Source organism: Rattus norvegicus, chromosome 5 (assembly GCF_036323735.1).
Source record: "Rattus norvegicus strain BN/NHsdMcwi chromosome 5, GRCr8, whole genome shotgun sequence".
NCBI lineage: Eukaryota > Metazoa > Chordata > Mammalia > Rodentia > Muridae > Rattus > Rattus norvegicus.
Genome location: NC_086023.1, coordinates 32,090,001 through 32,102,014, shown reverse-complemented (window position 1 = coordinate 32,102,014; position 12,014 = coordinate 32,090,001). Strand labels below are relative to the sequence as shown.

Below are 12,014 nucleotides of genomic sequence, written 5' to 3'. Positions count from 1 at the left end.
GGAAGAAAAGAATTTTGTTTCATAAAGTATTCAACATATTCCAGATACTCCAACTTGAGCCTGCGATACTCGAGAGAATACGTCTTCACTGGTCAGTAACATACAATTTAATGCTTCCCAGAAACTCTATACAAATTCACTAAAATGCATGCTCAGCTTGAAGGGATCACCAGGCTAAGAGTAGAAAATGCCACACATGTCATGGAACTAGCAAACACCTTTGCAACTATGGTCCATGTGGCTAAGTCACAAATAAGAGGAAACCCAGTCTCCTTCTACAGGTAACATATTCATGCAAAAAAAAAATAATTTCTAACAAGCTACCCTAGTACTTGCTGCAAGGCCAGTTCACACCTGTAATCCCAGCCTGGGCTACATAAGTTTTGAAAAGTCAGAGAAAAGACCTATTCTACTATTCCATATTGCTTTATCAGAGGAAAGCATAATTACTACCTAGACGAATAATAATACCAATCAATTCCATCTGGCATCTGAGTGTTGTCCCCAAGTACACCTGAGAGCTTTTGGTTGGAAATAGAAGTATAAAATGTAAGCTAATTCAAATTAAATAAAGTCTGAAACTCAACAATCCAGCAGCCACATTTCAGGTCACCAGTGACTAAAGGTTACAGAACTTGATCTCAAAGCTACAAAATGTTTCCATATTCTATTTGTCTGCAATGATCCAACCGAACTCATTCAGTAAGTCTAGATCTTCAACACTATCTTCAGTCACTGAAAAAGAAGTCAGTCAACAGTCCTGTACAGATAGCTGAAACTTGAAAGAAAATCTAGGTGACTTCTTTTTTTGATTTTAGAGATGAGACTCACGTTGGGGGTTGAACTCAAGGAATAACATGAAAATTCTCAATCACTGAGTTAATCTCTTGGCCCTTTCACCTACTTTATTTTAAAACTGAGTAAATTCATCATTAGAGAGTTGTTGGTTCTGACAACAGGACAGGAACACGGCGAATGAGCTTCACCATGTACTGTATGGGATTGTGAACTTGACATTCAGGAGAAATACATTTCATAAATGAAACCAGATACCTAATCACTGCTCCTAGATTTGAAGACCCCAGTAGGGTTAAAGGAACAGATTCTTGCTAAATCCGTCTCTACTTAGTAACCCAATAAACTCTGTAAGAAAGAAGCAAATCGCATCTCCCATTGTCTGGAGGCAGAGCTTACACACTAACAACTTAGCAGCTGGTTCTCTTCATCAAGCCAGGGAAACACTGGTAACATCTATTTTCCCAGGGAAGTCATCGCCCAAGAATCTTACAATTCACACAGGCTGCAGACTTCCAGGAGCCTTTTCAATCTTGAGCTGGTAAATAGCTACAGAATCTATTAGACACCTTTCCTTCTTCCCTGGCATTAGTGACAGTCCTTATTTGATTATAACAAAGGAATCAATGGATGAAAAAAACTGAACCAAAGGTGTAGATAACTGGCAACAGGGCTCTACAAAGACCCTCCCATCTATTCCTGTAGGACGGAGTCCTACTGACAATTTACACACACCAGCCAGGGAAAGATAGAGGGGTTGGAGACAGAGAGTACAAGCACCCAAGGAACAGAGGGAAAGTCTGCAGAGTTCAATGTGAAATGAGTAGATGCCCATTACAAGTTAAAGAAGGAGTTGGGAGACTTGGCCGATATTGGAAATGACAGCAGTGCATGGCCGCCATGGGAATGGCGGACAGAAATCTCAATGCTGCTCCCGTCAAGCATGTGTCTGCACTTAACATACTGACTCCATACATATTGATCACTGGAATCAGACTGAAGTATAGCTCAGACATTACCTAAATAAGTCTTAAAGTGGAAAGGAACATTTTAGGTATTGATTTATTGTACGTCTGTCTACATGATTCTAATGTGTACTTTCATAACCTATACATTTCTGAATAATACAGTTTGACACTCAGTACATATTACCAGCATACATCAGTCGGAAAGCAGTGAAGACTATGACGAGCTATGAACATAATGCTAACCCAGCACCTACCTTACTGGCAGTGTGGTGTAGTGGAAAGAGCACGGGACTGGAAGTCAAGAGACCTGAGAGCTAGTCCTGGCTCTTCCACGACTAGCTGTGTGACCTTGGGCAAGTCACTTAACCTCTTTGGACCTCAGTTTGCTCATCTGTAAAATGAAAGGGTTGGACTAGATCAGTGGTTTTCAAACTTTGACACCTGTCGTGCATACGGGATTCTGTAGGCAATGAAGAACTGTTTGCCCTGTCAAATCAGAATTTAAAGGGCCAGCAAAACCCACTGATTATTCTTACCTGTTTTATAGAAATGAGCTTCTACCTAGGATTTCATTTTTTAAAGAAAACAAAATAGTCTGTTACTAAAAATCAAGTTTGAAAACCACTGGACTAGATGACAGCTGAGGTCCCATCTGGTTTGAAAACCCAACAATCCAATGCTTTGGTTATGATAGTCTAATATAGTAGTAGTATTAATAATATTCTAGTATTATTCTGTTATAATAGTCTAATGCCAATGGCATTACTATAAAGATTAAAACATCCAGCGATGATGATTTTCCCAGCCAAGCTTAAATGTGAAACCCGTGTGTGCGTGTGTGTGTGCGTGTGTGTGTGTGTGTGTGTGTGTGTGTGTGTGTGTGTGTGTGTGTAGAAGTAAAGATATACTCTAAATATCTTTAAGAAATACCAGCATTTCTCTACACCAATACATCTTTGACTCATTTGTGTCACACCAGGACACCTTGTAGCTTTTGTTTTATTTTACCTTATTTCACTCCCAACTCCTGAAATATGGGCATAGCTAGGTCTTGAGTCTGTCCTCTCTCTTAAAGGTCCCTGCAACCTAAACTGAGTCCGCTCACTCTGAGACCTGGTGAAATTATAAAGCACCCCCCTCCATGGGGGTACCATTTACAGAGCACTAACAGACCTACGACGCTAAGAAGTCAAGCTGACTAGTTTTAAAGTCCCACCCTACTAACAGGACATGTGACCGGAGTAGTAACTAAAACAACTTAATTGCCATTTGTCTCTGTGTCCTAGAAATGCCTATAACCATCTATACCTCATTTGCTTAGGTAAATTCCATATTTGCATTTTTATTTGTTGCCCTTTTCAAAGTGTATTAGGCAAAAGTAAATACCCTCTCATTGTCCCAAAACAGCCTTCCCCCTTGAAATAAGTCAAATCTACAAAGAAGTCTACGGCTTGTCTCAGGGTTATGTGGAAGATAGTTTTTAGTTTTTAAAGTCTATGCTGTGATGCTATGTTCCCCACCCAGAAGTTATCATCTGAACGGATGCTCATCATTCAACACTCGACCGAGATGCAACATGGCCTTGGGCTCTTTACCTCTCTGGCCTCAGTTGCCTGCTCAGTAAAGTGGGAAATACAAAACTATCAGAGAAACCACTAAAAAGGCTAAATATACTCTTTAGCACACTGAGGCTATTTTGTTTAGTCACAGAGATATCAATAGGCTCCGGGGGAAAATATTAAAGTCTACATGAGAGACTGAAGAGATGGCCCAGGGATTAAAAGCATAGACTATTCTTACACAAGATGCAAGTTTGATGACTGACACCTATAGCAAATGTCTCACAACTATGTGTAGTTCCAGATCTGATGTTTCTAGCATGTGGCACGTGACAGACCCATACACATAAGTAAATAATAATAATAATAATAATAATAATAATAATAATAATAATAATTCTTAACAGTCTACAAGAAATATGTATCGGCCTATGATGGTTAATGTGCACTGATAATCGCTCCACAGCATACAACAGACTACATCATTCAAGGAGATAGAAAACAAATAAATAAGCCATCATGAGAAGGAGGTGACAAGGAGAACCAAGTGCAGTTTCCTGAATGATGCAAGTGGGTCTGAGCGCTTCCTTTCCTCTAGATGTAACTTTTACATTGAGAAAGTCCCCTGGAAAATGTATCTGTAGATAGACAAATCTTCATTGTCTAAGAAACCTTAGAATGGGGAAGACTTGCCCTGGGGTGGTGGTGTATGCCTATAATCCCAGGGAAGCTGACACAGGAAGGCTGCTGGTTCAAAGCCAGCATAGGCTACAGAGTGAAGACCCTGTCTCAAAAAAGAAAACCAGCCTAGACTACAGAGTCTCAGGAAAAATAAAATAAAATAACCAACCAAACAAACAAAACCTCAACAGTTAAAATTCTAATCTTGGTCCCATTACAAATGGATTCATAACTTCAGAAAATGCCTTAAATGTTCATTCACTTGAGCGCAACAGGCACTTCAAACAGAGTGGACTCAGTCTGCACTCTCTTGCTTGCTCACTTCACCTCCGCCTACATTGTCTCCAGAATGTCTCCTTCTGCAGAATCAAACTATGTCGGTGGTCTCTAACACACCTCTTTTACTCTGAACACTTTGACTGATCCTGTCTTTCTACTGTCCCACTGAGCAAGCATCACAGAACAGCAGGGCTGTTCTCCTAACTTGCTTGCTGTTTGCCTCCACATCTATATTCAATGCTGGAGTGTGGCTCTGAAAAGAAGAAGGGTAGGAAGGAGACACTGGTCTGAAACCCCTTCTGCCAAGCACAAAGACTTACATTATTTTTTCTTAAGCTTCATGTATGTACATCTGAACTTTAGGAGGAAAAGCTTCTATTAATGAAAAGACTAAGAGCACGAAAAACCATCACACATGTGTTCCCTCTTCTGGAATGTGATCTTTGTTAAGATCTCATAGCACGACTCACCATTGATTAAAAGGGGGAAAAATCCTTCTCAAAGCATAATTGTACAAGCAGTCCCTTCATAAATTGTTCAGAATTGGACGACTTTAAATAAGAATTTTACATCATAAATTTTTCTTGATATGTCTCTAAAAGTTGTTATAAATCTTGCTGTCTGCTTAAAAAGAAAAGGATGACTTCTGTGTTTTCCTACCCGTCTTCAGGAAAAGCAATATTTAGAAGGCAAGGGACAGAGAAACAGGATATTGGAATGCCACAGAACTGTCACTACTGGGCCAGATGGAGAAAAGCACCTTTAATCTCTCTATTGCTACAATGACCCAAGAGAGACGTTCTGGCAACACACACAACTGTCTTCAGAAAGATATGAGGGGCAGGTGGCTATCTTCTACTCCGTCTACATACAAAAGATGCCTGGACCTTCAAAGATTATAACATACAGGCTCAGAGAACCACCTGAGCATCCTTTCCCCAAGCGGGAGGTAGGAATTCTTCCCTCATATGCCTTATAACACTGACCATCTGTTCAACAGTTAGAGTGTCACTGGCTGTCCCCTGCGTATCTTCTAATCTCTGCCATAATCCATGTTTTCTCTTGCTGTCTCTATGTTCCAACTTGTCATCTGCATATTCTAGTCAGAGCCCTCTAGTTTCTCCTGGTGCTCCAGCCAATCTCCACATTGTAATATCCTGATTACAATGTCTCCCACCTCCAATCCTCTCAGGTCCACCTCCCCTTCTCTCCCTCCCCTTCTGTCTCTCATTAGAAGAGAACAGGCTCTTTAAGTCTCTGCAAGGCTAGGAGTTTGTTCTTTTACTGAGGCCAGACAAGGCAGCCCAACTAGAAGAACATACCACATACAGGCAACAGCTTTTGAGATAACCCCAGTTACAGTTGTTTGGGACCCGTATGAAAACCAAGCTGCATATCTGCTACATATGTGTGGGGAGGCTTAGGTCCAGCTTGTGTATGTTCTTTGATTGGTGGCATCCAGGTTAGTTGTCTCTGTTGGTCTTCCTGTGGCCTTCCTATCCCCTTCAGGGCTGTAATCCTTTTTCCTATTCTTCCATAAGAGTCCCCAAGCTCCAGAGACTTTTATTGCCAGGGTGGGAGGATATCAGAGGGGGGTCTGCTCAGAAGAGAGGGGTGGGGAAGGATAATGGGAGGGGGTAATGGGGAGGGGGTAATGGGGAGGGGGCAATAAGAGGGATGTAAAGTGAATAAGTAACGAAATAAAATTAAATTTAAAGAAAGAGAAAATAACCGGTTAACAGATAACAACAAAACCTAACAAAATATAAGAGAGATTAAAAGACAAAGAAAACAATCACATCAAAGTTGGACAAGGCAAACCAACAGAAGGAAAAGAACTCCAAAGGAGGCACAAGAATCAGAGAGCCACTCACTCACACACTAAGGAACCCTGTAAAAATAACAAACTGAAAACTCTAAGATACATGCAAAGGAGCTGGTGAAGGTCCTTGCAGGCTCTGTGCTCGCTGAACCCGTTCCATGTCTGGGAGTTCATGAGCTTTGCTCAGCTGATTCAGAGCATCTTGTTCTGGTGTCATCTACTCTCTCTGGTTTTTATGCTCATTCTGCGTACTCTTTCTATGGATTCTCTGAGCTTCGAGACAGGGTGTGGGGGAGGGGCAAGGAATTGGATAGAGACATCCCATGTAGGACTGAGCGTTCCATGGTCTTTCACTCTGTGTGTATTTCTGGCTCTGGTTCTCTGTTTGTCCCCATCTACTACAGACTTGATCTGCCATGAGATTATGACTTGCTACTAAAATTAAATTCTGTGTGTATCCATGTGTCCACCTGTCTGGGTTTGATGGAGACCGAATTAGAGAATTGTTCACATTGGCAAAGTGCTCTATCATCTACCACTAAGCTATATACCCAGCTTATTGTGAAACAGAGGATAATTATTAAGAGACGTCAGAGAGAAACAGCATTTCTCCAGAACGTACACTCAAAAGAGCAGTGAGTCACAAAGAGTTGGGGCTTTTGAGTCACAAAGAATTGGATCCAGCATTTAGCTCGCTCTGCCATCTCTGACCATATGAACATAGGAGCCTTTAAAGAAATTCAGTGTTTCCATTTGCAAACCAAAACCAGAATATCTTAGACCTTATGAGAGAACTAGAGTACAGAATGAAGAACACATATCTGACATTCAGCAAGTTCATTAGTCCTCCAGTTATGGAACTAGGGACTATTACTAGAAAATCCCAGCTTTAAGAACATAGGTGTTGAAATAAAGAACCCAGGCTTTGGATCTCCCTCTTGTAACCTGTGTGTTCTCAGCCATAGTATCTAACCTTCCTAAATCCATGCATAACCCTGTTGATGGTTGGACTTTTTAGTACAGGGCCTGGCACATGTTAAGATCTCAATAAATTGTGGCCATTATTACAGAATTATTAGCTAGGAGCCCTTCATGTACATAACAGATACTGAGTCAGGCTGAGAAGCCCAAGTAGAGTCATGACATGTATGATGTAGGAACCAGGGTAGACGCCATAAATAGCAATACAACAATAAGCATGGGGAGCATTTGGAACAGCTGGACCCTCTAGGAGGGACAAGAAGAAAGGCTACTTAAGTTGAAGCTAGAAATCATGATGGTGGAAATGTCCGAGCAACCATATATTCTTTCTCGGCCAATGCTATTTCACAAGAATGATTGATAACTGACATGAATAAGAAAATAATTACTACAGAGATTACTGCATACTTCCTGAGATAAGGAATGCATAGAAGATGCATGCAGAATATGACTGGATTGTAAAAAAAATTCCTACTTCCTTCATGGGATGTTAAATGAAGTTGACCATATAGATTTGGTTCTTATTTATAGAGTTGAGTAAACATGTAGTTTTCCCCTAACGTGTATGTATATTTTCTATTTTTAGAAAATCCAAACGATTGAACCCTCATTCATTTTATTAAGAAGAAATGGACACACACAGTTAACTTGGAGTGTAAACTGGTGCCAAACATTACCTATTCAACCGATGCAGTTTGAAAATGACAACCTTTTGATTTCTAACCTTCAGTGTTTACTCTCTTACTCATTAAACCAAGAAACCTGTCTCATTATGGATTTTCTATCATTAAAAAAGACTTATAAACCCTTAGAGCATTGTACGATGGCATTTACCTACTTCTGTAACTACAAAAAAGAAATTAATTAGAGAATTAAAAAACCCTCCAATTCTTAATTGAGCTTTCCTTATTTAAATTCTGTACCTTCAAACATAACAGGTTAAGAGATAACAACAAAACCTAACCCGGTTCTCCTTTAGGAAGCTTTGTGACTTTGGGCAAATTCTTTAAGCCTGGATTTCCTCAAGTAGGAAGAGAAGCAGTTGACATGGTCCATTCATAAGATCCCTCCCGGGTGACACACTACATAGGTCTAATATTTAAACAAATTGCATTTTGATAATGTTTAGCTATTGATGGGGAGGAGCACACAATAATCCAGTTCTACAGCTTCAGAAACAAGCATCTGAGAGTGTTACACTGAGGAATGGTGCCATTGAAAGGAGGATAAAGAGTAACAGAGTTGGTACCCAAAAGCAATCATTTGAGTGAGTGAAGAGAAAGCATGCAAGCAGTAGAGCCCATCCAAAAGCACAGGATGTTTGCAGTGTCTATGAAACGAAGCACCCCCTGCTCTTTCCCTCCTCACTGGCTTTGTGGTACTGGGGCCTGATGAGCCCTCAGAGCTGGCTTCTAGGGGACAAAGGGCTCACTCCATTTAACTGGCTTGAAAAGAAAAAGAATAAGCAAGGATAAACAGCTACAAATCAAAATTTCTTTCCTTAATATTATGAGAAAAAGCATGATTTTGAAATAAAAATTAGTTGTTTTTTGTTTGTTTGTTTGTTTGGTAGGTTGGTTTTGGTTTTGGCTCCACTAATGTTTCCATAGAACTAAACATTCAGTACAATCATCAGGGACTCTCCCCTAGATGAATTCTCTAAGAAACTATAAAGCATTTTATTCTTCCATATACACAAAAAGCAAGGAATGGCTTCATAAGCTTATATAGAGAATGTATTTCCCTGATAATAGCAATCACAGTAGTCCCACTTAGTGGTGTATGTCTATACTCCCAACACTTGTGAGGTAGAGGCAGGAGGATCAGAAGTTCAAGTCTTCCTTGGCTATCTAGAGAGTTCAATGCTAGCCTGACTTATGAGACTGTTTCAAGTGACATCATATAACAACGACAGTTTAAAATGCAAAACAACAACAACAAAAACATAGCCAGTAAAAATAAATTTAAGGATAAGAATAAAGTTAAGCTTGCCAAAGACTATCCCTGGAACACATTAGCTTGGTAATAATCACAGAACTTAAACCCCCAAAGTTATAAACAAAAAAAGAGAGTGCTCTTTTGTTCACGAGATGTCATGAACAAATTACCAAAATGTGTTTTCTCCTCAGGTGTCAGTTTTTCCCTCTTCCGGTGACTGATGGCTCCCTGTGTTATTACAGAAACAGATTGATCTTTTTAATGAGCCACTTTAATAGACTCCAAAATCTCACCGTGGCTGCTCATCCATGTCAGACCATATGCACCAACAGAACATTCACTGAAACAACAAAAAAAACTCCGCTGTCAGACAGCTATCTACTCTATAAGATTTCATATAGTAGAGCAGGAGATTCAAATAAATAACCATGGAAGAAAAAATGCATATGCAAACGAGATTGAGGAAATATATGCAAAACTATACTGTAGAGACCCATATTTTCTTGACTCTGATAAAATTCCCACAAGGTACAAATGTATTTACACAACATAGTCTCATTACCCTTCCTCCTAACAGTAGAGAAATCTATTTGCCACCTCTCCATTATAAAAGACACCTCAGCTTGTGAAAGAGTGTTTCACCCAAAGAACCAGCACAGGCAATCTGACTGCAGCCACTATCCTAAGAAAGCAAGACAGGATAAGATAGGAGACTCCTATAAGGGTAGTCTGTGTGACTGAACACATACACCATGTACACAAGGAACCATCAGAACAAGAATGCCCTCTTTCCATTTATCTTAGTAATCTAAACCTTCCCCTGTTATATCCTCCTCAAAATAAATCTCCTTTCTCACAGTTTAGAACTTGCCTTCCTAGAAACATGGGATATCTCAATCCATGCACAGGGAACTCATTTACTGGAACTTTTACGTATCTGGATTGGCAAGTCATGCACATGCACATGCAGACCATCCCTCTTGAGTGACATCATGGTTCATACCCCCTCATACTTAGATTACAAAGCTCCTTTTAAACCCTCACACCCTAAAAGCTTACACAGTTACTCAGTCCCAAATGGTACATAGAAGAGGATCTTGGCAGAAGAGGAAGAAAGAACATAAAGACAGGAAGATGGCCAAAGGGCTGTGAAATGTGTCTTCTGGACATGACACGGCTGTTGCACCTATGAGTTGACAGTGGCAATGGCTACCAACCTAAGATTAGGCTCACTAACATTGCACCATAGACAGGAAAGGGACTTGGAAGGCCCAACTCTTCCCAAAGAAGCTATAGGCGGTTAATGGTTGCTAGAAGAGTGGTCATATTCCTTAGTAATGCAGTCACGGGTGAGGTGACCTCTCCAAATAAATAGTCCCTACTCTGACTCATGCAACCATAATTACATTCACTGTGCCACAAAAAGAAAAGAAGAAAAAAAAATTCCTCACAGTGCAAGGAGGACTTACTCGGAAGAAGTGGTTTAATGAGAGTCAGAAGATAGTAGTTGGTGGAGAATATGAAGAAAGGCATATAACACAGACATTTTCAGCTAACATAACACACATACACACATATGAGAGAGAGAGAGACAGAGGCAGAGACACAGAGACACAGAGAGATAGAGAGACAGAGAGACAGAGAGAGAGACAGAGATAACAATGAAACTGCAAAAGAATATATAACTTTTTAAGTCCTATACTAAGCCAGGCTTTGTAGCTCCGGCCAATAATCAGAGAATTTGGGAGAAGATTGTTATAAATTCAAGACTAGCCTGGGTTACAAAGTGAGACCCTTCCTCAAAAAGAAGAGGAGGAAGAGAAGGAGGAGGGAAGAAAAGGTGGAGAGAAGGAGAAAGAAGACTTATTACAAGAGAATAGATAGCAGCATAAGAACTGCTTAACTGCAGGCAGCATGGTTTCCTTGTACTAAAGCACAGATTTGCAAAGCCAATGTGTGCAAAAGAAGCTCTTGGCCAGAAGTGGAAGTGTCTGAGTAATCCCAAAGCTCCACGGTTCCTGGAATGCAGAACACAACTGTACCAGAGGTTGACCCCTCAAAGCTGTTTAAAAGATCAAGAGAGAGGGGGTGGGGGAGGAAGGGAGGGAGGGAGGGAGGGAGGGAGGGAGGGGGGAGGGAGGTGGAAGGGAGGGAGGAGGGAGGGAGGGAGGGAGTCTAGAAAGTGCATAAGACAGAAGGTTTGGAACACAGTTTCTTTTCAAACATCTTCATAGTTCACACACACTGTGCAAAATGCTGCTAAGACCTCATATTCATTCTCTAAAAAACTGTGGCTGAAGAATTTCTGAAAATTGTTGGATAAGGCATGTGGAAGTTTCATGTGTATGCCATATTCAACAATTAACCTGTGGGTTTAAGGGAGGGAGGGCCCCCTTTCTCTTTCTTAGAACACACAGGCTTGAGAACAAAATATGTGATTAGGAAAATATTGGCTGTTGAACTATATCATTATTATTATTATTATTATTATTATTATTATTATTATTTTAGCAAAAGTGTTATCTGTTAGCTCTATTATAAAGCTGTTATTTTGCCATAGCCCATCTGATTTCGCGTAAGATTTCTCACAGTTCATACAGCATTTCTTAGATGAAATAGCCACTGCTCCCTGCTCATGGACTGACCTGATGCATACAGGTCAGCTTTCAAGTGCATCATGATTTAAGGACACAGGACAGCAACTTTCACAAACACAGGAGAGTAAAATCTATGGTTCAGCAAAGCTACGTAATAAGTGAGAATTTCAATGCTGAAGTGTGTCTATGAACCCTTGGTGACACTTGGGTTCTTTTGCCAATATCTTATCTTTATATTTTAGCTTTAATAATGAAACCCGTAAGCCAATCCGATCTGCACAAAGGCTGCCCAGACACAGGCCAGAGACTCACTTCTCTGTAAAACTCAGGCCACCATGAGATGACCAGACTGTTCCCATAAGAGATGGGAGACTAGCAAAGTGACTTTAAAACA

The 12,014-nt window shown here is 40.4% G+C and overlaps 1 protein-coding gene across 7 annotated transcripts in view; it reads right to left on the bottom strand.

Annotated features, from left to right (window-relative positions):
• Positions 1–12,014, bottom strand: part of Runx1t1 (RUNX1 partner transcriptional co-repressor 1) — a 151,933-nt gene that overhangs the window by 34,864 nt on the left and 105,055 nt on the right. The window contains exon 1 of one of the 7 annotated variants that reach the window (XM_039110219.2): positions 2,018–2,152. The exons of the other annotated variants lie outside the window; for them this stretch is intronic. The gene's annotated coding sequence lies outside the window, so the exon portion shown is untranslated. Of the gene's footprint in view, positions 1–2,017; positions 2,153–12,014 lie in introns of those variants that run through there. 7 annotated transcript variants of the gene reach the window in all.